The sequence below is a fragment of the Heterocephalus glaber genome, unplaced genomic scaffold, assembly GCF_053883595.1.
Source record: "Heterocephalus glaber isolate CG9 unplaced genomic scaffold, H.glaber_assembly_v1.0 deba00001140, whole genome shotgun sequence".
NCBI lineage: Eukaryota > Metazoa > Chordata > Mammalia > Rodentia > Bathyergidae > Heterocephalus > Heterocephalus glaber.
The window spans coordinates 729,069-754,111 of NW_028258200.1; the positions used below are offsets into that span (position 1 = coordinate 729,069).

The 25,043-nt window shown below is 54.9% G+C and overlaps 1 protein-coding gene across 6 annotated transcripts in view; it reads left to right on the forward strand.

Annotated features, from left to right (window-relative positions):
• The window catches only part of Lingo1 (leucine rich repeat and Ig domain containing 1), a 142,888-nt gene that overhangs the window by 71,260 nt on the left and 46,585 nt on the right, over nucleotides 1-25,043 (forward strand). For 5 of the 6 annotated variants that reach the window (XM_087210261.1, XM_087210260.1, XM_087210262.1 and 2 more), the window contains 2 exons: nucleotides 13,016-13,193; nucleotides 22,972-23,127. The gene's annotated coding sequence lies outside the window, so the exon portion shown is untranslated. The remainder of the gene's footprint in view (nucleotides 1-13,015; nucleotides 13,194-22,971; nucleotides 23,128-25,043) is intronic. The other variant, XM_004872061.4, reaches the window with a different exon arrangement.

The following is a 25,043-nucleotide window of genomic DNA, read 5'->3' on the forward strand; positions in this document are numbered from 1 at the left end:
TTAGCCAATGCAGCCTCTTTTGGAGAGGCTGGTGACTCCACCAGGACACATGTAGTAGAGCAGAGCATCTACAGCGTCCCTGGAAGACTTGGGGCAGCTTGGGAAGAGGCCTTTTTTTTTTCAATATTATTTTATTGGTACATTTTAGGTATACAATATAATGACATTCATCATTGGAAATTTGCACCTTTACATAGTCTCTCTTGGTTCTTAGTTTTCCCCCTTCCCCTGCCCTCCCTTCAACGTCTCCATCCCTCCCTATTTACAAAGACTTTGTTTCCATTTTTTCATTTTCTCATATTAATTCCATGAGAGGCCTTTCTGCAAGGACATAACTTCCATTCTGCAACGACTGAGTCCAGGGAAATGGATTCTTCTCTGCATTCTGGGGCATCGATCCACCGCTGAATTAGACAGGGAAAATTCGAAGGGAGATGGAGCCAGGATCCAGGATCCTAGACCAACTGCTGGCTCTGCTGACCACAGTGTTCTTGGGCAGGAATTTGCCTTGGTTTCCACACCTGTGGGACAAGATGGGATGGTTTAACCTTGCTAGGCTCTGTCCCCAAGGCTGCATAGGGTGAGGCCCAACAGGAGACTGAGTGGGAAACTGTGCTGTAAACTGTTCAAAGGAGCTGCTCCTCCGGCTCATGGGCCTGTGCTTGCACACCTCAGGGGCTGGGGGGATCACCTCCTTTTGAGGGTGCTTTTCCACTGTTGGACAGTTGCAGTTGTTAGAACAGCCATTGCTTTAATTTCCTGGAGGTATCATAATAAATATAACAAATCTGATGGCTTAACACAACAGAATTCACTCCTCGAAGCTTTGGAGGCTGGAAATCTGAATCAAAATGATGGCTTTGTGCAGGAGAAGCTCCCCCGGGAGCTTCCCTAGACTCTTCCAGCCTTGGGGGCTGCTGGCTAGCTTTGAGAGCTTAGTCTCTGCCTCCATCTCGCCTGACTTCCTTCCCTGGTCTGTGAGCCAGTTCTGTTCTCCTAGGACCCGGTGACTGGGCTGGGACCTCTGTATTTCAGTGTGACTGCCTGGTGGCTAATGATGTCTGTAGAGATTGGGGGCATTCTCAGGGCCTTCATTTCCTTTCTGAGCTCGGACTTCCATGTCCTGGGTACTGCCCCTGTCCCAGCCCCTCCAGCTTCACACCCCTGGCTGCTTTTCAGGGCACACCAGGCTTGATACCACAGGAACTTTTCTAACTGGGTTGCTGTCCTTATCCTGGCTCCTCATCCGTTCTGTTCTTCTCCCCCAGCCTTTAGATATGCTCCTCCCAACCCGGATCACACTGATTACCAGCTGCCTTGATGTCCATGTAGCCCTTCACCTCATTATAGGAAATTTCTTTTGGATGGCCTTTAAAACCATCTCAGTGTCAGGAAGAACTGTAATTACTCCATGTGAGATATAGTTAGTGTCGCTGCTATCAGAACCACTGGACCCTGCTCTCTGTGGACTGGTTTGACCCTGGGAAAGAGTGTCCCCTCTGTTGTGCCACCCTTCTGGCCCTTTTTGCTGGGCTCTGGGCACCCATGTCTCCATCCGTGGCCCAGGAGGTCAGAGCTGCCCTCAGAGAGCAGTGCTACCACAGATGGGATCCCTGTTCCTGCCCGATGTCCTGGCTGAGCCCGATGGTGGGAGTGTCCCTTGGCCATTCTCAGGCTGCCTGCCTCTCCTGCACCCACCCTCTGGGAGGCTGGGGGAGCTTGCCAGTGGTTCTAGGAGGTGGCATGTGGAAATGTCAGTGCCATCCAAGAAGCCATTAAAGTGGCTCTCATGGGGTGGGAGTGGTCTGTGACAGGTAAGGAGAAGGAGGAGGGTCTGATGAGACTATTGAGTGGGCACCAGCCTGCCTCAGCCACCCAGCCTCTGCAGGCTCATTGCCTCCCAGAGAAGACTCCTTCCCGAGCTGCAGGCCTGGCCTGGGTGCCCCAGCATAGCCTAAAGGACCCTTCTTCCACTCAGCCTGGGTACAAGCTGGGCCCCAGGACCCTGAGGAAGCTCCAAGGGGCTGGGTCTGTGCCTTTGCCTCTCCTAGGGGCTGTCAATGGTTATGGGGAGCCATGCTTCAAGTGTTCTCTCTCAACTGCCTATGCCCAGCAGCACTGCAGCCTGGAGCACTGAGTTCAACAAATGAATGAATGGAAAGCTGTATCTTGAGGCTGGAGCACACTTGCTGGGGGCCTGGGCCAAATCTAACTTAGGGTTCATAGTACTTCCCTGGCTCCCCAGTGGATGGGGAGCTGGGTGGAGGGACAGGAGGACACAGGCTGAGGTGGGCAGCTCCATCATGGCCCAGGAGACAGTGGTGCAGAATTCGGGGTGGACTGCAGATCCCTTTGAGACTTGTGCTGGGCTAGAGGAGCAATACACTGGGGTCAAGGCAAACAGTACATTAAGATTCTGGGGTGCTCTGTCTGCTGCCAGGATTGCCAGGTCTCCCTGTCCCAGGCTCAAAACCCTCTGGGAACTGAAAGCCATGAGGGCACAAAACAGTAGTCCCACTCAGGGGACTGTTCTCTTGGGCCTTCCACACAGTCCTCAGCAGCAAGAGTCCCCGTCTGTGGGTCATTTGGGGGCAGTAGTCCAGAATTTGAGTAAGATCTCAGGAGGAAGGGGGCAGAGTGAGGGTCAGGAGGGAGCCATGGCTGACCAGGAAGGACACGGGGCAGCTGCTGGGAAAGGAAACTGAAGTCACAAGTGAAAGGGAGTAAGAGCTGCATGTGGCCAGATCACAGCCACTCCAGGAGCCTGGAAGAGATCTGTGCATCTGGCAGCAGGGAAGCTGGCAGTCAGGTGGGGAGAGGGACTAGCAAAGGCAGGCAAGGGCCAAGGGTGTATACAGCTGGGCTGGTGAGGGGCGGGGAGCTGTCCAGGGTGCTGAGCCAGGGCTTGTCCGTGGTGCACGGCCACAGCCTCTTGACACCTCCACATGTCCCTTCCCCTGGCAGAGCCTCAGTTTCCTCATCTAGAAATTTACAATCCTGAAACCTGCATCGTGGCCTTGTTGGGAGGGTGAAGGAAGGCATGCAAATTGTCCAAATGGGGCAGTAATGAGCAGTCAAAGGCTTCTCCTCATGCCTTGGGTTGGAAAGCAGTCACCTGAGCTCAGCCTCATGCTTCATGGGGCTGTCACAGGGCCTGAGGTTCCCCCAAGAACTGGGAGAGGCAGAGTCTGGTGGGGGTGCTGCACCCTGAAATCCCTTATCCTGGATCCCTTATGTTGCCATTGAGCAGCTGGGGACCCAAGAGGGCAGGCAGGACACCTGACCAAGAACCCAGAGTAGTAGAGGCAGGGCCTGCCTGCCACTGTCAGTGGTCCTAGATGCTGCCAGTCCCAGAAAAAAGCCTTGTGGGAACTGAACACCTGTGAGGATCCAGAGGAATGATGCTTAATTTGGGATCTGCCAGCCTGAGCCTATGGTAGACTGTGTCCTAGCTCCATGCTGAGCTTCCATATCTCTCTGCTGTCCCCTGAGTCCACTGTCCCATGCAAGACTTCTCAGGCTCTTCTGGCCACCTCGACCCTCCCGGGTGCCTCACCCACCAGGGACATGGGACTCTTTGGGGGTAAGAGCTGCTGGCAGCCAGAGAAGAGACCTCTCTCCCCACAGCCTTGCCTCTCATCTCTCTTCTTGGCCTGCCCTGCTGCCCTGCCCTGGGCTTTCTGCTGCTGCCCTGTGTGCCCTCTGGCCTGGAGCCTCTGCCTGGTTCTGAAGAACCCTGCCTCACCGACCCTGCTTGCCCAGCTTCAGCAGGAGTGGCCACTGGAGTGAGGCTGAAAAATACTTGGCATCATACAACTCAGGGTCCTTGACCACTGGTGACACCCACCCACTACTTCCCTGCCTCAGCTGGCCAAGCAACCCCTCCACAACTAGTGCAGCTGACCTGGGAGTTGGGGAGGAGCACACTGGGCCTCAGTGGCACCCTGGGCTCTCGGGCACCAAGTGCTCACTCAGGACCTGGCACAGAGCACGCTTGGGATGCCTTAGCTATTATGTTATTAGTATGAGTAGCAAGGGTGTTTGTCATAGTGATAGAACAGTCTCATTTCACAGGGGATCCAGGGAGCTGGGCAGTTGCAAAGCCACCACCTTCAGGCCAGACGTGGTGTCACTCACCTGGAATACCAGCACTCTGGGAGGCTGAGGCAGGAGGATCACAAACTCAAGCCCAGCCTGGGTAACTTTGTGACTTAGTGAGATCCTGTTTCAAAATTTTAAAAATTTAAAAAGACTGGGATGTCACTCAGTGCAAAGATCCTGAGTTCAATCCCCAGCACTGAAAAGAAAGAGAAAAGCCACTACCTCTGTGCAGCCTTCCTGGCTCTGCCCCTACTCCTCCCTTTGCCTTACTCCATTCCCTCCAGTGGGGTGGGGCATGACTGGTACACAGCATGTTGGGTTGAGGGACTGTGCCTGGGCTGTGGGAGTGATGAGGAAGCCTCGGAGTGGGTTGGATGGGCCCAGGGCACCTATTTCCCCAGGATCCTCTGGAGTATCCTGTCTCAGTCTTCCCTGTCCTAGGTGCCAGCCAGCTGCTGAGTCACTGGGTGCTGATGTGTGGGCAGAGGGCCCCCTGCCCCTGTGACCTTGGTCTTGCTGTGTCCTTGCCCCTGCTCCCTGGGCAGTATTTTGAGTAGCCACATTGCTACCAATTGGTTAGCAGTTAAACTCAGGCCGGGGAAAGTTAACTGAACACTTAGTGTGTCTGAGGTGCCCAGGATGCTGACCGGACTCCCAGGGCCCCACCACCAGGGCAGGATGAGTAATGGTTGGTGTGCACCTGCTGTGTACCAAGTGTGGTCTGGTGCTTTCAGGACCAGTTTGTTGTGATGGAAGGGAGGGGACTTCAGAGTGCCCAACAGCAATGCAGATGGATGGTCCGGGCGGGGGGAGGGGTTGGGCTTGAGGGGAGAAGCTGACCCAGGTGACCCAGCATGGTGGCTCCTGGCAGGGAAGAGGCAGAGAAGTGACTTTTGTTTTTGGTATCGGGGATTGAACTCAGGACCTTGTGCTTACAAGGCAGGTGGTGGTACCACTGAGCTAAATCCCCCGTCCCAGAAGTGGCTCTTTGTTCTTCCTAGCCCATCTCTCGGGGCCCTAGGGAGCCACATTGGGGGGCATTTTTCCTTTTCTTGACTCATCCCCCTCATGCATTGGGTCATCCAGGCCACTGTCCATGGGCTGCTCCTTTCGGCAGGGATTCCCTGCTCTGCTCTTGCTGTGCCCTCCACACATGCCCACTCTGACCCCTAGCCTTGCCTGGCTGCCCCTTCCAGCAGGCCCAATGGCCCTGCTCTTCCTGCTCTGCGCCTCTGCTCGCCCAGACCAGTGCTTCCCTCCCTCATCCTTGCTGGCTCCCCACCGCACCAAGGCTGAGGTTCACCCCACCCTGACCTGTGCCCACCTCTTGCCGGGTGTCCCCTTGGCCCAGCTCTCGTCTGGCACCCACCCTGCTCCTTCCCCAACCCTGCAGGACACCTTCAAGCCAGATGGCTGCTGCTTACTCCTGGGACTCTGGGGCAGCATCTTTGGGTCTCAGTTTCCCCTTCTGCTGAGCGGAGCAGGGTAATGCTGGAACACAGAAGGCTCTCAACAAGTGCGTGTTGGATAATGAACTAAGCAACCAGTGCCTGGTCTGTCTGGCTCTGCGCAGTTTGTACCTGTTGTGTGGACATCAGGGAGCTGGGTGCTTGGTGCACGTGAGTGCTGCTGGTGTAAGCCCCACCTCACTGTGGACTGTGATCCCATTGCACCCCAGGCCCCATGCTCTCTCCTGGGCCACCAGCTCTATCCTCCTCTGTCCTGTGTAATCTGTCCTCCCTCAGGCAGCCAGGAGGGTCTTTCTCAAACACAGATTGGGCCCTCTCGGCCCCATCTAAAACCCTCAGGCTCCCAGTGGCTTTTGGGATGGGGTCAGCCCCCTTCCCAGGCCGCCCCTCAAGCCCTGGGCATCTGTGTGGGCTGCTGTCAGCCTGCAGTGCCCTCCCTGATGCTTCCAAGCCAGCTCCTCCTCCCCCAGGGCCCTTCCAAGATCTCTTCCTGGAAGCCTGACCTAACTCACCATGGTCCTGCAGCTTGGAGCCGTCTCTGTCTTCCTTCGTCCCAACTGGCTGTGCACTCTGAATGCAGGACCCTGGGCATTTTGTATTATTTGTTTTTCAGAAAGCCTTAGTGGGTGCTTGCCAAATAAATGAATGAACGAATGAATGGATGGATGGAGGAATGGATGGAGGAATGGATGGATGAATGGATGGATGAATGGATGGATGAATGGATGAAGGCTGCAGGCTGTGAGGATCCCAGGCTGGACCTTTGGGCCAACAGTGGGGTGTAGACAGCACAGCGTGCCTTTGCCTGCTCTGTGGGGCCTTCCACTCAGGGTCCTGCGGGCTGTACCTCTGGCTGGATGTGGTCCTGGCTGGTCCTCCTGGGCCAGCTGTGTGTCCTGCACCAGTGAGGGCTGTGTCATGAGGAGGCATCCTGAGCTGTCCCAGGTGTTTGCCCTAGTTGGAGGGTAGCATGGGGCCCTGTGGGCAGAGACTGGTGTCTACAGGGGAGACCTGCTTGGTGCCCCATGACCGACCCATCTGAGCTCTCTGACCCTCACCCCCCACATGCAGGCCAGTCTGCCCCTCCTGACCCTGGGACCTCTCCTGGCCTGGGCAGCTCCCTGTGCCAGGGACCCTGCATAGAGCTGCACTGCCATGCTCCTCCACCCTGCCCAGCACTGCTTCGTTCTGTCCTGCCTACTGCTCCAGAGCTGTGTCCTGGGATCCTGGCTTCCTGATCTGGCTTCTGCTGTCTGCCTTCCTCTACATGTTACCCCTCCAGGCCCAGCCTGTATTTGACGGGCCATCATTCCTGCTCCCAGTCCCTGCCTCCAAGTTGTAAATCCTGACAGGTCCTGGGTACCTGGTCCTGGCATATGGATGGGGCTGAAGAGCAAACAATGCAGTGCCCAAGGGAGGAGAGACTTGGGTGGGATCAGGATGGCTTCCTGGAGGAGGTGACAGTGACAAGGTGGGCCAGCGAGGGCGGAGGGGGGTCCTCACCATGGCACACAGCCTGGAGCCCACCCTGCCTGGCTCTGACTTGCTCCCTACCCAATACCCACACAGCCAGCTTTCAGGTAGGAACAACTAGGTCCACCCAACAGACAGGGACACAGAGGCTCAGACGTGCCCAGGGTCACCTGGCTGGCCAGGGCATTGTCAAGCTGTGACCAGGGGTCTGGCTGCCTTTTTGGCTCTGGAGGGAGGGAGCATGGGGAGAATGGGGGGGACAGCACCTGCTGCAAGGGGCAAAGTGGCTGCCACAGCAGCTTTCCAGCGAGGGGTGGAGGGGATCAGTAGGTCCTGCCCTCCCAACTCCCACAGTGAGGGTTCCCTGCCCATCCCCGAGAGGCAGGCAGTTGCTGTTCTGAGGATAATTCCCTATCTACAGAGATATTTAGCCTAATAGGAGCCGACAGATCATTCAAGGCAGTAATGTACTCAGCTTGGAGCGCTTAGTCTCCTGGTCTGAACTCTCAGATTAAAGGCTGCGCACCCGTCCGCCCCACGCTGGTGCCCACGACCTTGATGCCGAGATGGGGTGGGTTTCTCCCTTGGTCCCCTCCTCCTCTGTCCTCCCTCCCTCTCCCTCTCCCTCCTCCCTCCCTTCCTCCCTCACTCTCTCTTTCTTAGAGAGAGAGAAAAGAGATTTTTCTTAAGTGTGCAGTGGCAAAGCTGTTGCTGAACGCCTTCGTGCTCTGGGGATGTATGGATTTCCAGCTGAGTGCAGGGACACTTGGCCGGCTGTGTGGGGCCAAGGACAGGCTGGGTGCTGGATCCCCAGTAAGGCATGGGCAGGTGGCCATGCCCAGCGTAGCACTGGCCATCACCCTCTGCCTGTCTCCCTGCCCAGGCTGGCTCACAGGGCCTGCTTGTCCTCCTCAGGGAGGGTGTGGTGCTGGTAACCGTGAACCCCCAATGACTGGTGCATCCTTGGGCCTGGGGATCTGGGAGTGGACAGGGAACCTATAGCCACATGGGAGGGCAGATGGCAGCAGGTGGCACACGAAGGCTGCTGGTGATGGAGAGGGTGCTCCAGAGCCACCCCACACCCTGTCCTTGGGGTCTCTGCTGCTTTTTGTCCTTTCACTTCCCCTCTCTTTCCCTCTCTCTGCCACAATCTGCTCATCAGGCTGACCATCTGAGCAGCCTTGTACTTCTGCAGAGGCAGCAGGGAGCACAGGGAAGCGTGGCATTTGGGAATCAGCAGTCCTGAGTTCTGATCCAGGTGCTAGCTCTTAAGAGCCATTTCTAGTCCATTTCATCTTTTGAATTTGGACAGCTTCCTTCATCTTTCTAAGCTGATCCCCAGTTATCCTGAGGGCTCAGCATGTAACACAGCATGGGAGTGGGAGGCACCCCAGTAGCGCCAGGCCTGCAGGCCCACTCGCCTCCATCCAGATGCCCCCTCTCTGCTCCTCAGGCAGGGAGGGGAGGGGACAGGATGCTTTGTGGGACACCCCTTCTGGGGCACAGACCAGGTCTGACCCTGCCCTGGTCCAAAGGAGCCTCAGGGCCTGTGGCAGGACCACAGAGAGGAGGAAAGAGGCAGGAGCAAGGTCTCGGGGCATGGGCAAGGCCCTCATGACTTGCTTGTGGATGAGACAGGGAACCCTGGGCTGGATAGCTCAGTGGTTAGTAAAGCAGACACATCCAGGAATGGGGCTAGTGGGTCAGGCTGGCTCCCCCCAGCCACCAGGGCTGGGCCTTGGTCAGCTTGTTGGCCAGGGACTAGGATGGAGCCTTGAAGGCAGATCCAGCCCGGGAAGGGTGGATTAGGGAGGCTGAGTTCCTGCCCAAAGGCCTGCACCTGACCCATGGGTGGGGTCTGGGGACACAGTGCCTATCAATCAGCCCTGGAGAGAGCCATACCCAGTCATCATGAATCTGGCTGGAAGTCAGGGAGGGGAGCCCCAGGGCAGGGCTTTAGGTCCCTGACAGACAAGGTGACGCTGTGTGAGGAGAGACCGCAGAGAGACAGATCTCTGCTGGGCATGGCATAGTGAGCTGCCTGTCCCTGCAGGGAGGTGAACAGAGGCCTGGGGCCATGCCTGTGGGGCGGGCATCGCACTAAACGCAGTTACCCTTCGAGGCTTGGAGTCACCCACAGGGGTTCCCACACGCTCGCCCTGCCTTTTCTAGTGTTCTGTATAGCATTTCTAGTCTCTTACTAGAATGAACATGAAGCTTATGAATCTGCCAAAATGGGCTGTTTAGTCCCTCCATCCCAGCCCTTTACTGGTTTTTTGAAACAAGGTCTCACTGTATAGTCCAGGGTGGCCTTGCACTCATGATAATCCTCCTGCCTCAGCCTCCTAAGGGCTGGGATGACAGGCAGGGGGTGCTAATATTTATAAAGCTAGTTCTTGACATATATCATTTTGCTGAATCTTCACAGCTTGTGTGGGAGGATTGGGGTTGACACATTAAAGATGAGGGAATTGAGCTTTGGGAAATGAAATAAACCCAGGTCCCCCCCCCCCCCCAGCTTGCAGGGGGAGCCTGGGATCTGGGCTGCTTGGGGCCCATCTGGAGCTCTTCCCATGCACTACTTCCTGCCTGGCCAGGACTGCTTCCTGTCCCTCCTCACATGCAGGGTTTCCCTGGGGGCGGGCTACTGGGTCCTGCCTTAGGGGCCAGTCTTGCCCCCTGCAGCCCGAGGTAAGGTCCCAGCTCTGCCCTTCTGGAGCCTGACACAGGGCTGGGAAGGAAGAGGTACCCCAGGGGGATGTGAGCCTCAATTGCGCAGGGGGCTGGCTGCATGGGCTGCTCATCTGCCTGCTGTTTTTAATGGTTATTTTTAATCCAGGGTCTGGTTGTGACAGCAGTGTGTGTTTGCGGCTGGAGACCCAAGAGTCATCTTCAGTCCTGCTTTTTCTTGCCCCCACTCCCTTGTATCCAAGGCCCCAGCCAACTGTGGCTGGCTCTGGGACAGAAGCCAACCTGGTGCCTCTGTCCCCAACCTCTGCACCTGCAACCCTGACTCCTCATCGTCAGACGACTATGACAGCCCATCCACTGTCCCCCTGCACCTGGGGACAGCCCAGGCTCCACTCAGCAGCTGAAGAGAACTTTTATTTTTTGTTTGTTTTTTTAGTCAGTGCCTTGCTATGTATTCCGAGCTGGCCTTGAACTTACTGTGTAGCCCAGGCTGGCCTCGAACTTGTGGTGACCTTCTTGTCTCAACCTCTTGAGTGCTGGGATTACTGTTGTGTGCCGCCATACCTGGATCTAGATGAAGAAAACATCACTGCACTCCCTGGTTAAAGCCCCAGCGCACTTTCATCTTTCTGTTGCACTTGAGATTCGATCCCAAGCTGTACCTTGGCCCTCAGGGCCGGGCCTTCCTCCTAGCCTCATTTCCTAGGGTTAATTCAAACATGACTTCTTTGGGAGGAGCTTCCCCACCCTGGAGCGGAGTGGCCAGTCCTGACCCCACTTCTCTCTCATCCCGGCTGTGATCCTCACAGCCTGTACCACCCCTCGGAACTGTCTTGTTATTTAGTTGCTGGTCCTCTGTGCTCCTTGACTGCAAGACAGCACCAGTCTTGTCTGTGGTGTTCCCCAGTGAACACCAGCACCCATGGCATGGCTAGCAGATGGGTGTGCAGTGTTTTGTGAATGAGTAGAGGAAACGTGGAAAGGAGAAGTGACAGCCGATGGAGTCAGTGCTCCAGCTGCAGTTGTGCATGTGCATGCACATGTGTCTCCTGCTCTTCCAGCGAGAGGCCTCTGGGTGCCTGGGTCTGACTCAGCCTGCATGGGAGACACACACACACACACACACACACACACACACACACATGCACACACAGATGTGTTTCCTGTTCCTAGTAGCATGACTCCTGGTGAGGCCTTTCGATAGCCACCAGTGGATGGTGTTGCCCGGCTTGAGGTTGGCACTGTCTGTCTGGAGTCTGCAGGTGGGAGGTGCCCGTGAGCTGAGAGGTGTTGGTTGAAGTCTCCTCCTCACAGGGCTGCTCCCTGGGGTGAGTGTCTCCCTGGGAATGAGCTTGGGGCCCTGGATGGGCAATTGGCAGAGAAGCCAGGCCAGGGCCTTGCTGCAGGAGGCAAAGCCTCTCATGCCAGGATCTCGGAGGCATGGAGTGTTTCCATCTGCTGAGTCTAATTTTTCTGAATGTATGTCTTTGTTTTTTCCAAAAGCTTTCCTTTGATAATTCTCAAGCTCTTTTCTTTTGATGGCTATAAAACAAGTTCCATGAAATAAAAAAGGGAAGAAAAACCCCCCACCACACCAGTATTTTCGCCACTCAGGGGGACAGCAGACTCCTCCCTACCCCCATGCTCTCCCTGCAAGGACAGAACCAGGGTGTGGCAGAACACGTGTAAAGTAGAGGGGGCCTTGAGCTCTGGCATGATTTAATCGCTCCATGCCTCAGTTTCCCCATCCGAACATTAAAGGGGACATAAGTGCTCCTTCACGAAGTGGTAATGCAGACTGTGCAAGGTAACCAGGTTCATGTTTGTAAAACCAGAAAGGTTCCTGGCATTTAGTAAGTGCTGCCTATGTGATGTTCAAACAAGATGTGTAATAATGCATCTAAGGGCAAGGGCTCCCACAAGGCCACTGTCTTGGCAGGAAAAGCCAGCTTAGCCAGATGTGGTATTGCACACCTATAATCCCAGCACTCAAGAGGCTGAGGCAGGAGGATCTCCACGAGTTCAAGGCCAACCTGGGCTACGTAGTGAGTTCAAGGCCAGGGAGGACTATATAACAAGACCCTGTCCCCCAAAAAGTAAGTATATATAAAAAAAAGATGATAAAAGGAAGTACCAGCTGCAGGGGTCTGTCCCAAGAGTCAGAGTCCACAGGTCCTGATGCTGTCTCCTCTCAGTTAGCCAGGAGCTCATGCAGCCTCTCTGCCTGTGAAGTGGACCCACACATCTGGAGCTTGGGGTGTCCCGTCTGAGGGGACTAACAGGTGCACGGGCTCAGCACCGGGAGCCCTCACCCTCCCTGGCCCCTCCCACACCCTTTCCTCAGTTTCCCACTCAGTACTGGCAGGGGATTGTTGCTCCAGGTCTCCACCCGTCTCTTGGTCATCTTTAGTGGCTGAGTGATGTTCTCCCAAACAGACCCCACACTTCCGGTCACCTCTACTGTGGTCACGGAGGTGGCCGGGGTCTGGTGTCATCATAGCCCTGCAGCACCAGCCCTGTGTGCAGAGGGCTCCCCAGGGACGAGTTCCCAGATGATCTTAGGGATGTTCATTCAGGCTGCTTTGCCAGGGCATCACAGACAAGTGATAGCAATGACCAGGAGAGGTGAAACATCCACAGGAATGGCAGTGTGGGGTCAGGGTCTCACTAAATTGCCAGGCTGGGCTCAGACTTGCAATCCTCCTGCCTCAGGCTCCCAAAGTGCTGGGATCACGAAGGTACACCACCACGCCCAGCTTCATTGAGCTTTTAATGAAGCCGGGAAGACTCAGGGCAGCCCTGAGCTCAGAGGACAAATTATGGGCCGTAGAGTTTGGTGGTTTTGCAAAGGCCAGGACCTCTAGATGGGTCTTGAACCTGAAATTGCCACCCCTGCTTTCATCCCAGAGGCTCCCAGGTGGCCTGGGAGAGATGGGAAGAGTGTGGCTCCCAGGCAACCTGCACGCTGTCTGTCTGCAGTGCCCGCATCCTCCCCTGGGCGAGGCTGTGTCCGAGCAGGGAGTGCCTGGGAGTCATGGCTGGAGGTCGAAGCAGGTGGCTCCCTCCCGTTTGGGGGCCGCTGTGGCTGAGCTCTTGACTACCCCCCCTTCTCTGCAGGGCAGGACCTTTGTGGCTTGGGGAAGTGGGTTGCAAAGGCAGTGCCAGGAGGGTGTGAAGAGGAACTTGGTGTGGTGTGGTAGCTGCCTGCCCAGCCTCCTGCGCCCTGTGTCCCTGTCCCTCGGGAACCTCGTGCTCACTCTGGGTTTCTTCCTTCTTTCCAGGGACCCTGTGACCAAGTCCTGGCTGCTCTGAGCCTGGGGCTGCAGAGCCTCCTGCCCACATCTGCAGGGCCCTGATGCTGTCTGGCTCCTAACTGGCTCCCAAGCCTGCTCCTCTCCCTGACCTGGTCCCAGGGGACTGCTCAGCTTCAGGACTCAGCAGGGCACAGCAGCAATTACGGTAGGTGACATTCTGCCCCACCCACTTTCTGGATCCCTGGGATATCTGAGACTTCTTCCTAGATGGAAAAGGATATCTTTCTGACCATGATCAGTCAGAAAGACAGATTAGGTTATAAGTAGCAAAAACAAGAACAAAAACCTGTTTTGATAAAATAAAGGTGGGTTTCAGGTAAGACTTGATCCAGCGACTCCAACAATAGGAACAGGACTTGGTTTCTGCCCATATTCCTTCTAGCCTCTGCCTTGGTGATAGCTGTACTCCTAGCAGCATTTGACAGGATTTGATCAAAAGATGTTTATGGCAGCGGTTTCTGGGGCAATGTTTTTCTAGGTTTAAATCGGGGGTTGAGGCTGAGATCAGTCTCAGAGTTGATCTTTTGAGCCCTGTTGGCAGAACTTGGATCATTGTGAACCTTTACTTGGGCCCGCAGGGCTTGGAAATGCCGATAGTCTATCCTGCCCTTCCAAGGCCCACTCCAGGTTTTCCTTTTCCAGGAAGCTCTGTTGACTGTCCAGCCAGGGTTGGCTCTGTGATCCCATCTTCCAGATGAGAAGCCTGAGGCCAAGGTGCATTTTTCCCGAAAATACTCCATTGGTAACAGTGTCTTCCTCTTTTTGCCTTGACTGCCAGGAAGCTCAGACCATTTGGGGCTCATTCCTGATGAGTCCTCAATACCTTGGTCTCTGACTTTGCCTTTAGCGCTCTTATTTTTTTAAGTAAAACATTTATTGGTACATTTTAGAGATACATAATGATCACATTCATCATAGGGAATTTGTACTGTACATGATATTATCTTGCTTCTTCTTTTTTCCCATTCTCTCCCTCTTCAATCCCTCTTTCCCTCCTTATTTATAAAATCTTTGTTTCCATTTTTTCCTTCTATTCTCACTTGTTTTCTTGTCCCTTCTTTCTTTCCCCTTCCCCCTCCCTTGTTCCCCTTCCCATTTGAACATTTTCCTCCCATTTCCCAATATCTATTCTACATTTTAGTTCTTATTTACACTTTAGGTTTCTCACACCACAGAAACAATGCCATATTTAAACGCATGTTTCTGATTTATTTCACTTAGAGTATGGTCTCAAGGTGCATCCATTTAGCTAGAAATGTCTCAAGCTCGTCTTTATGGCAGAGTAGTACTCCTTGTATAAAAACCCACATTTTCTTTATCCATTTGTCAGTTGATGGGCATTTGGGCTGTTTCCAAACCTTAACTGTTACAAACTGTGCCGCTATAAACATGGGTGCACATATATTGCTATGGTAGGATGCTTTTAATTCTTTCAGGAAGATACCAAGAAGGGCAATAGCTGGATTGAATGGAACCTCTAGTTTTAGTTTTTTGAGGAGCCTCCACACTGATTTCCACAGTGGTTCCACCAGTCTGCACTCCCACCAACAGTGGAGAAGGGTTCCTTTTCCCCCACAGTCCACCAGCATTTGTTATTGGCTGATTTCTTATTTTATTATTATTGTTTTGGTACCGGGGCTCGAACTCGGGACCTTGTGCTTGCGAGGCAGGCGGCAGAAGCACTGAACTAAATCCTGGGCCCTATTGGTTGATTTCTTGATCGCAGCCATTCTTTCTGGGGTGAGGGGGAATCTCGGCGTTGTTTTCATCTGCATCTCTCGAATGACCAGTGATGTTGAGCATTTTTTCACATGTTTATTTGGTGTTTCTGCTTCTTCATCTGAGAAGTGTCTGTCCATTTCAGGTGCCCGGTTTTGGATGGGGACTTTCCACGGGGCGGGTCTTTATCTCTCTTATTTTTATTATTGTTTTTTCTTGTCCCAATTTCTTCTCTTTCTTCTTACCTTGTACTGCTTCTATTCTCAGCACCCTCAGACTCTTCTGGAAGGGGTCGGGGTATAAATACCCAAGAGTCTGGCTTTCAGCACAGACCGCACCAGGCCTTTGCCTTCCAAGGGGCAGCTCGAGTGCAGGCTGTGCCCAGGCCAGGGTGACGCCAGCCCCAAAGAGATGCCAGAGTCGGGCTTCAGTGGCGTGGCCGGCACAGTCCCCGCCCTGCCCTCCGAGGCTGGGAGCAGCACTGTTCTGCCTCTCTCTTCCCCTCACCGCCTTATCAGGAGCTAATGAAAGAGGCTGGGAAACCCAATCCTCTGGTAATTAAATTTACTTAACGGGTATTCAAGTGGAGTAATGAGAAGTTTAATGCAGTGATTAGATTTTTCTTTAATTAATTAAAATGGGAGCCATGTGTCTTGCCAGCAACCGACTTGACCCTGCACTGGCGAGGAGCTGGCAGAGACAGCAGGGGCTTGGCCAGGGAGGGCTGGGGTGACGCTGCCCCGGCCCTGCGCAGAAGCGTGCAGAAGTAAGCTGCGTGCTCAGGCTGCTCTGATTCCCTCCAGTCTCTGAGCCCTCCGAGGGCCGGGCCTGGGCTGACGTGATTAACTGGGTCCTGAGGATCCAGGCCCGGTCCCCGGAGAGCGGGAGACGAGGTCACGTGGGGTGACCCACGGGGTTGGCATGGGACTCCCAGGTGAGTGAGGAGCCCGAAGGAGGGACCCGGGCATGGGGACAGGAGTGGTGTTGTGTCATATCTCACCATTTCTGAGGGCCAAGTAGGGACACGGGAAGCACCATCCCCGGGAGCCCTTTGGCTGTGGTCAGGCGGAAGCTGGGCACAGGGAAGCTGAGGTCCTGGCACAGGTGTATGGAGAGGAGTGTGGACAGGCCAGTGGGGTCAGGGACAGGCAGAGCAGGGACACAAGGTAGTAGGCACCAGAGAAGGCCGTAGATAGGGTGGTGGAGGGGCCTGAGGCTTCACAGTGGGCCCTGACCCCAGCCACACACTGAGCCCTGATCCTGGACAGACTGAACCTTGACCCTGGGCGGGCTGAACCTTATCCTGGTCCTACGCTGAGCCATGAATTGTCACGGAGAAACCAACAGGAAAACAGGTGCTGGGGGGGCAGGGAGGGGAGGAGGGAGCAGCCTGTTTGTCATCCCCGGCCCGCTCTGCTCCTGTGGGCAGGACTGCTGTGCCAGGGCCCACTCAGGAGTGGTGAGATGAATCAGGCCTGGTCCCTGCCCACTGGCCCGCTGGGGGAAGTGTCAAAAAACAAGTGATGAGAGCTGAGGAGGGGGCGGCTCAGGGGACAAGGTGGCCTGGGAAGCCGCATTTGGTGTTCCTGTGGGAGCAGGTGGAAGGAAGGAGCCGGAGCGGGGCTGGGGAGAGGAGGAGGATGGCACCCACAGAGGAACTCAGGGGCTGGGGTAAGCGACTCCCTGACGGCCACTGGCTGTGGCCCCCGGCTCGGGGCATGAGAGGGTTGGCTGCGTGCCAGGCACTGGGCTGGCGAGGAGCCTTATGGGGGAGAGGTGAGCTTCCTGGTGACCTGTGGGGGTGTGCCAGCCCTGCGCCCTGGGGCTCCTGGCAGTGAACCTGCCCCGGTCCCTCTTCTTACCAACTGGGAGACACAGTCCTGGCCCTGGCAGGGCTGGGGTCCGGTTGGGTGAGCCTGGGCCATTAGACTGGCACCCAGGTGGGGTCGGGGGCTTCCTCAGAGGTGGGCTGTGGGGAAGCAGGGGCCTGGGAAGGCAGGAAGCTCCTCAGGGTCCCAGGCTCCACCTCCCTGTGGTGTTGAGGTGAAGAGCCAGCGGTCCCACGGTGCTGAGCTAGGCCTGTACTGCTGCTGAGTAACTGGGCTGGGAGGCTGCGAGGGGCACAGGCAGGCACCCCGGGGGGCACTGTGCCCCAGGCATGTCTGCCCCTCCCGGTTCCCGTGTGCTGTTCAGCCCTCTCCGCAGTCCAGGGAGCGTGTGCCCCCGAGGGCCCTGTCTCATCCCCTTTCACAGTCCCTGCCAGGGCACCATCCTTGGCTTGTCGCCTGCCCCTCTCAGCTCCAGGGCTTCTGCTGCCACAGCAGCTGTGTGGACTGCAGGGGACCCACCAGGCCGGCTGCCTCCAGGGCCCACCACACAGAAGGTATGCAGGAGGTAGCTGGGGTCCTTTCTTCACCTGCTGCTCTTTCTTTTTGGGTGTGTTGGGGGGATACTAGGGGTTTAACCCAGGACTTTACACTGAGCTACATCCCAGCCTTTTATTTTTTATCTTGAGAAAGGTCTTGCTAAGTTGCCCAGGCTTGGCTTGAACTTGCGATCCTCCTACCTCAGCCTCCCAGAGTGCTGGGATTACAGGCATGCACCACAGCACCCAGCTGGCTGCTTTTCCTCTGCTGTGTTGGTGGCTGGCCCCTCCTAGGGCTGGTCTCGGCCCCTGTCCCCGCCCTCCCCTGGGCTGACTTTACCCTGGCTGGGAGAGGGTGCCCAGTTCCCCACACATCCTGCCCACACCCAGGTTGGGGTGCATTGCAGCCAGGGGGCTCCCAGGCAGGGCTCACAGTTGGCAGGTACGGGTACCAGGGGACTGGTGCCCAGCATGCCAAGCACCAGTGGAGAGCTGCCTGGGTCCATGTCCCGGCTGTGCCACCTTCTGGCTGTGTGACCTTGAGCAGGTCCTGTGACCTCTGTGCCTGAGTTCCTTACCCACTAGACAACGTGGCAAAGGTGCCGCTGCCACAGACGGTTGAGGAGGATGTCAGTGTGCAGCCTTGGTGTTGGCAGACCATGAGTGGGCGGGGCTCCAGGGAGGGTGCTCAGAAGGCAGGGACAGGTGATCAGTGACTCAGAAGACACTGACAGACAGGCGCTGAGGCACCGTGGCCCAGGAAGAGGTCAGAGCACCACCTAGCAGCGTGTTCTCTGAAGTGTGTCCTGGAAAGTCCCCTTTATGCCCTTAAATCTCGCTGTGCCAGGGCACCACCACTGTTGGTCTGGTGTGTCTCCTACGACTCCTTGGGCCTTTATAAACAGATTTATTGCATGTGACTTAAAAAAGAAACAGAACTGTATTTGCATATCACCACAGCTTCCATTTTTCCCTTACAGTGTATCGTGGGCATCTGTCAACCTTGCGGCACACAGATCTCCCCATCCTTTTTTTTTTTGGTACTGGGGATCGAACTCGGGTCCTTGCGCTTGTGGGGCAGGTGGTGGCACCACTGAGCTAAATTTCCGGCCCTCCCCATCCTTTTTAATTGCAGCCTAATATTCCATTGTTTGGGCCTAGTGTAATTTATGTAACAAGTCCTAGGTTGATGAATATTTAGGTTGTATCTCATTTTTCACTCTCTCAAATAATGCTCCTGTGACACCGCATCTGTGCATCTTGCTGACACACGGAGACACTTGCACAGGATGGATTTCCAAGCAGGGAGTCTCTGGTTAGGCAGCACTTGCTTGGAAAACTCTGAGTTTCTGCCACACTGCTCTTCCTAAAGATGGGACCGATTTGGCTCCCACCCTTGGTATCTGAGCATTCATTTCACACTGAGCACGGTTGATCTTTTATATTTTTACCAAATTACAAAATTCCTCACTGCGGTTGGTGTTCACTCTGCTGTTCCAGTGCAGCGAGGTCTCTGGGTAGAGTTACCGGCCACGCATGTGCCTGTGCAAGTTGCCTGTTAGATCCTCTGCCTACCCTAATTTGCTCTGTGCCTTTTCCTTATTGATGTAAAGGAGCTTTTAGTATATTAGGAATTTTGAAGTTTTAGCCTGTTACTTGTATTGGAAATAGTTTCCCTTGCCAGCTGTTTGTCTTTTTAACTTTGTTTATGGGATCTTTGGCCACACAGAAGCTTTAGATCTTTATTTAGCCAAAGCATCAGACTTCTCCTCGGAGCCTCTGAGGTTCACATTGGCTGGGCAAGACTTCCTGGAAGGGTTTCCGGTTGGGGGAGGGATGAGACAGGGCATCTGAGGGTGCCGGAGGGGCGGAGGCGAAGGACAGGAGCCACTGAGACCAGGTGGGGGCTGGGGAGAATCGGGAAGAGATGAGTGTGAGAGACATTCTGGAACTGGCTGACCACGGTGCTGGGATGGGATGGAAAGAGGACTCCAGAATGATACCTGGCATTCAGCTTGGGGACTGCATGGCTGATGCTACCACTGCCACCACCCTGAGTTGGATATGGGGCTAGGAAGAAATGTACCCGGGTGCACACGAGAGCCTGCCTTGGCAGAGACACACACATGAGCACACACATGTGCATGCTAGGCAGCTTGGGAGGCTGTGCTGTGTCTTCATGGGGAGACTGCTTTCTCTGGCCTGTGTGCTCTGTATCGAGGACCATGAGTTACTTCACACATGCACATGCGCATACACACTGTCAGACTCTACCGCCGTACGAAATGTGGCTTTCAGACAAGGAGCCAGACCCCTGGTGCTCAGTATCTTGCAGAGGGTCACAGAGCTGGTAAGTCTTGGAAAGAATATTCTTTTAACCAACTTAGAGTCCCTGCCAATGGCCTAATGTGACAATCCAGTGTCCCCAGGGACTCTTAGGGATGATTTCTGGAGCCAGGCTTCCTGGGCTGGATATGCAACCCTGTTCTTAACTCGAAGCAAGACGTCTCTCCTCCCTGTGGCTCCGAATCTGGTCCTGAAGATGGGCCAGTGCCAGCCCACTGGGTGTCTGTGGGAAGTGCTCAGCACCCAGCAGAGCTGGTTCTTGGGTGCCATCGATGGTGACAGTGGTGGCAGTGGCAACCACAGTCATGCAGTGGTTCTATCCCTTCCTCCCCCTCCAGCCTTCTCACCTGTCCCCTCCTTCCAGTGGCAGCTCTTCCTCAGTCCCCCATAGGAACCTCTGTCATCATCTGCCTTTGATTCCTTGTCCTGTGCCTCCAGCCCAGACTGTGGCAAAGAGTGAATTAAAGCCCAATCAATCAGCAGAACCCACTCAGAGGAGAGGATCCACACTGCTGTCAGGGATTCCTCCCCAGAGCGGGCCTGGCCAGGCCTTTCCCTCACGCCACGCCACGCTGGTGCTTCTGTCCGAGACTGCCCCAGTCTGAGGGCCAGATAGTGCAGTCCCAGGTCAGGGAGGGGTGCAGGTGCACTTCAGGGCCAGGGTCGGAGCTGACTCCAGCCCAGCCGATCTGGCTCAAGTCATGGGCCATCCGGGTCCCTGACAGGACGAACCATTCTCGGCATCACTGCCCGAGGTGCAGCTCATAGGCAACAGACAGAAAGCGGCCATGAGCCCAGATGTGCAGTGTCCTAGCCAGCTGGCGAGACACTTCCCCTGTCCTTGTGCAGTCCCCAACTTGCCCTTGTGAATTCCTCATTATCCAAATGAATCCCAGGAGAATAAATCCTCATGGGAAAAAATCAAAGCAGTGACTGTGGTTTCCTTGTGTGATTTTTGCCTTCGGTGGCCCGTGTGTCACACTCTTTTCTTAACCCAAAGAATGACGGAGCCTGAGTCAATCCTCCCCGGGGAAGCAACCACACCACATTGAAACTCAAAGCCTCTGAGAGGGAATCATCACCTTCCAAAGCCCACTTCTCTAGGGTCCCCAGTTCCCACTGAGCCTGCCGTGGTCCCACAATGTCCTCCCTTTAAACAGCCATGCTCTGCTCCCAGCCAACTCCTACCGCCGGCACACCCCAGGCCCCCCGTGAGGTGCTGGGGACTGCCACAGTTCATAGTCACCCTGGCCCAAGTTCAGGTCCAGACAAGCCTTTGGGTGTTCACAGAGAAGCATCATAGTCAGTGTCCAGTGCGCCCATGCCAGGGAGCTCCCAAGTTGGCGTGAAAGGCTGTCGCAGTGGAAGTCTTTCTAATGAAATTACTGTCCCGCTTTTCAGGGAGGGATAACTTCCACTGCCTCCAGGTCTCGATTCTTGGGAAAAGACAGAAGTCTCAGGGTGTCTGTAAATATGGGGGGCGGGGCTTTCCCAGGCTGCTGCTTCCGCCCATGTCATCTTCAGGGGCTGGGGCCTCTTCTTCTCCCTGTTCTCTGTGTGGTTCCTCAGGAGTGCACAGTATTTAAGGTGATAATTGCCAAAGTAAAGTGCTGATAAGTTCAAGATATAAACCTTCAATTAAGCTTGCAGCTCGTTGGGATTTGGTCCTGTGAGCCCCTGCAGCCCAGCTGTGCATGCAGGGCGGAGGAGGGGAGGCCCAGACCTGAGTCTGGGAGAGGGCTCTGAGGATGCCCGGTCCTTCCAAAGCCAAGTCTAGGCCTTGAGTGTGGTTGAGGCCCCAGCTGTTGTGGAGAGGCCCGTTCTGCCTCAGCCCATGCCTCCCTCCTCCGTGCGGGATTGTTCTACAGCGGGTCCCCCTTTTCCTGGGACAGGGAACCTTTCTATACCCTCTGAAATCTCAGCTTTCAAAGCTCCCAGATAGTGAGTTCTGTCCCCCACCAAGTCATCGAAACATGTTCTCGAGTCAAACACACAAGTTATGTGACACTAGGGGCCAGGGCGCTGGGTGGGACACTCTCCACAGTTCACCATGATGGTCCCCCATCTTTCCCCCGTCCCTCACTTACCCATATCCCATGATCACTTGCTAGGTGGGAGGAGCTCTGGTCCATAGCTGCTCAGAGGCCCAGGGTGCCAGAAGCTCCGCCATCTTGTAGCTTCCCGCTTGGACTATGTGGCCGTTAGTTACCCTGGCAGAGAAAGGATGGTGGCAGCCTTCAGTGAGCAGGGAAGTGCTGGGGTCCCTAGGCTGTCATGGCAGCCCTATGACAAGAGGGCTCAGGAGAACCGAGGTCACGACTTCCTGCTGTGTACACCACCTGGTGTGGCATGTGGGGCTGGTCTGGCTATGCAGTGTCCCTCCCGTCTGTGAGTCCAGACTCTGACTCCACAACACTGGAATTGAAAGCTCCTTCCTAGCCATGTGATACTGGCCTCATTCTTCCTGTCTGCCTCAGTTTTCCTGTCTGTAAAATGGGAATATTGTTACCAACTCTGTGTTAGGACAGTTGTAAGACTTAAATGAGTTAATGTTTAGGAAGTACTTAACAGTGCTGGACAATGATAAGGGCTCTGAGCACCAGTTACATGACCAGCATCTAGGTTTAGGAGGGGCCTGGCTTGGCAGTTCCCTATCAGGTTAGGAAGGTACCTACCATGCTCTTAGTCACTTATCATGAGAACTCAGCCCATGCACAGACCTGTCTGAATGCTTGTAGTGGTTTCATTCATCCCCAAAACTGTAACCACCCCTGTTCAACTGGTGAGTGGATAAACGATGGAATCCTACTCAGCAACAAAGAATGGGGCTCTGACCCAGGACAGCACCAATGAATCTCAGACACATTGTGCTAAGTGAACAGAGCCAGACTTGGGTTTCCTCTGGCTGCTGCCACTTGTAGACGCTGGAGGAGACAAAGCTATGGAGCTGAAGACAGAGCAGCAGTGATGGAGGGCAGGGCCAGGGCTTTATGGGGACAGCTCCTGGGGACGTGGGACAGTAGAATTGTTCTGTACCTCAATGGCAGTGGTATCTATATGAGTGGATGCAGTTGTCATCACTCACAGGGTAGATTTTACTACGGGTTAATTAGACCTCGAGAACCCTTGGGGGGATACAGCTCACTGTGGGACTTTAAAACCAGGGAGGCTGAGGGATAAATCAATGGCACACGTCCGTGTGTCACGGTGAGGATCCACACATGCACACAGGGACTGAGGGCTCTCAGGAAATGCCTGGGCTAGAGCTGGAGATGAGGAGCCAGGCCAGGGAGCAGGGTGGCCATGGGGACAGAGCCGAGTGACAGAGGGGAGAGGGAGGGAATTGGGCAGGCTCTTGAGTCCTGGTAGGGGAGTTTACATCCTGGGTAGTGGTCACTTGGGGCCAGGCTGGTGGACAGGAGTACTGAGCTGGGCCTACCTGGGGGTCACAGGAAGTCACCTCTGTCACACTAACTTCCTGCTCTTCCCACAGTGCATGCGGGGACCACAACGGACAGGCTGCTGCTGCCCAGGCCTCCAGACATCTGTCTGTTTGCTTCCTGGTGCCATCTGACCCAGGTAGGGGACAACGAGGTGGCTCAGCAGCTTCAGGCTCTGCGGGGCAAGGGCCCAGGGTACGAGGACCTCGGTGAGTGGCCCTGTGGGGAGCTGTGGGGACATGGTTGACATCTAAAGCCCCTGAAGCTGGGCCCCCCAGGGAGGACACATTATCTCCTGAGGCCTGAGGTTGCTGCCCCATGCCTGGCTTCTGTGGCTGCTTAGGACCTGTTTCTCATTGTCTCTACCAAGAGGCCTTGGTGCTGGCTCTCTGGCTTTTTGCCACCCAGGATCCATACTGCTGGACTCCTCCAGGACAGTGTGCTCCCAGTCCCGGGAGCCAGCCCGTCCACACCTCAATCCCTTGTTCCTGGGCACCCCAGCCGAAGACTTCCTGTCCCCCAAGGAAGGGATGGAGTGGGGGCCAGGGTTGCCAGAAAAAATATGGTTGTCCAGTTGAGTTTAAACTTCAGGCAGATAACAAACTATTTTTTAGTGTAAATCTGTCCCAAATATTGCATGGCACATATGATTTTATTTGCTATATAAAGTCTTCCTTCTTGATGAGACAGTCCTTCTTGATGAGACAGTCCTCCCTGCTGGGCCCACCCCAGCCTCCCAGATTGGCTGCCCCCAGTGCCCATAGCAAGTGTCTGGGAGCCAGGAGCTGCTCAGCCAGTTCAGGCCACAGTCAGCCACCCTGGGCAGAGTCCAGGCTGGGGAGGTCACAAGGCAGGGTGGGCCATGACTTTGTGCCTATGAACAGAGCCATGAAATGAATCGAGAATAGAAAATTGTCACCTGGGCTAGGAACTCAGCATGCCCAGGGATCCCAGGGTGAGGGGGAGCAATGGGGATGAGGGAGGGCCGGCTCATGGGGACTGGAAATGTCCTAATTCTGCATCCTTTAGCAAGAGGAGCCACATGTTCTCCCTAAACAGGGTCATGTTTCAGATGCCAAAGGTTACATGTTTCCTATGTGTTATTAATCGTACCTGCCTAATCTTCTACCTGCCTACCTGCCTGGCAAGATTTAAAGTATGTGGTCAGCACCTTTCCCAAATCCCCTTCTCCCTCAGTGGTTTGATGTGTATCCTTCTAGACTTTTCCCCCTGTGCTCACAACGCAATTAAAAGGAAAAGCACAGGGCTAGGGATTTAGCTCAGTGGTTCTGCTGCCTGCCTCACAGGCACAAGGAACCGAGTTCGATCCCCAGTACCAAAAAAAAAAATTAAAAAAGGAAAAGCACAGGAACGTGTTGGCTACAGCATCCCATCCCAGATCTGTCCATAGAGTTCTCTGTCCTTTTCCATCCATTGTACAGTCTGTAAATTCCCAATCAATTATTTATCCCTTTGCTGGCCATGTAGGTTGTTCCAGCATTTAGCTATTTATAATCCACTCAGGGAGCCTCTGGGTTCGAATCTGTGCACTGCATTAGGGTCCTTAGGAAGTGTTTCTGGAAGCGGTTTTCTAGGGTCAGAGAGCAAGGCAATTCCACATTTGGTTGGTTCTGCATGGCCAGATAAACTTCCAGAAGTTTGCGCCAACTCATGCTCCCACAGACCAGGTGTGTGGCTGACCTCACCTACCATAGGCATTACCAGCCACTAAAATCCCTGCCGAGCTCATGAGCCAGAGGAATTTATCTTTCTTTGATGCTAATGCCACCGCAGAGCCTGTCTGTATGTGCATGCTGGCCATTTCTATTTCTTCATTTGTGAATTGCCTCTTGCTAGGTTCTCTGCTCATTTTGCTTTGCATGCGTCCATTCATTGAGTGAGTTATTTATTGAGCACCTACAACGTGTGGGACACTGTTTTGGTTAGGGACCTAACAGTGAACAAAACTGACAAAAAAATGCCTGATCCATGGAACTTCCGCAGTCGTGGAGGAGCGCCAGCCAAGGGAAACAGATCTGTGCGTGCAGTGCTGTGTGTGCCAGGGGGCTGGGAGCTACGGAGGAAAAAGGAAGCAGAGGAGGGAGGGGGATGGGCACCGTGGATG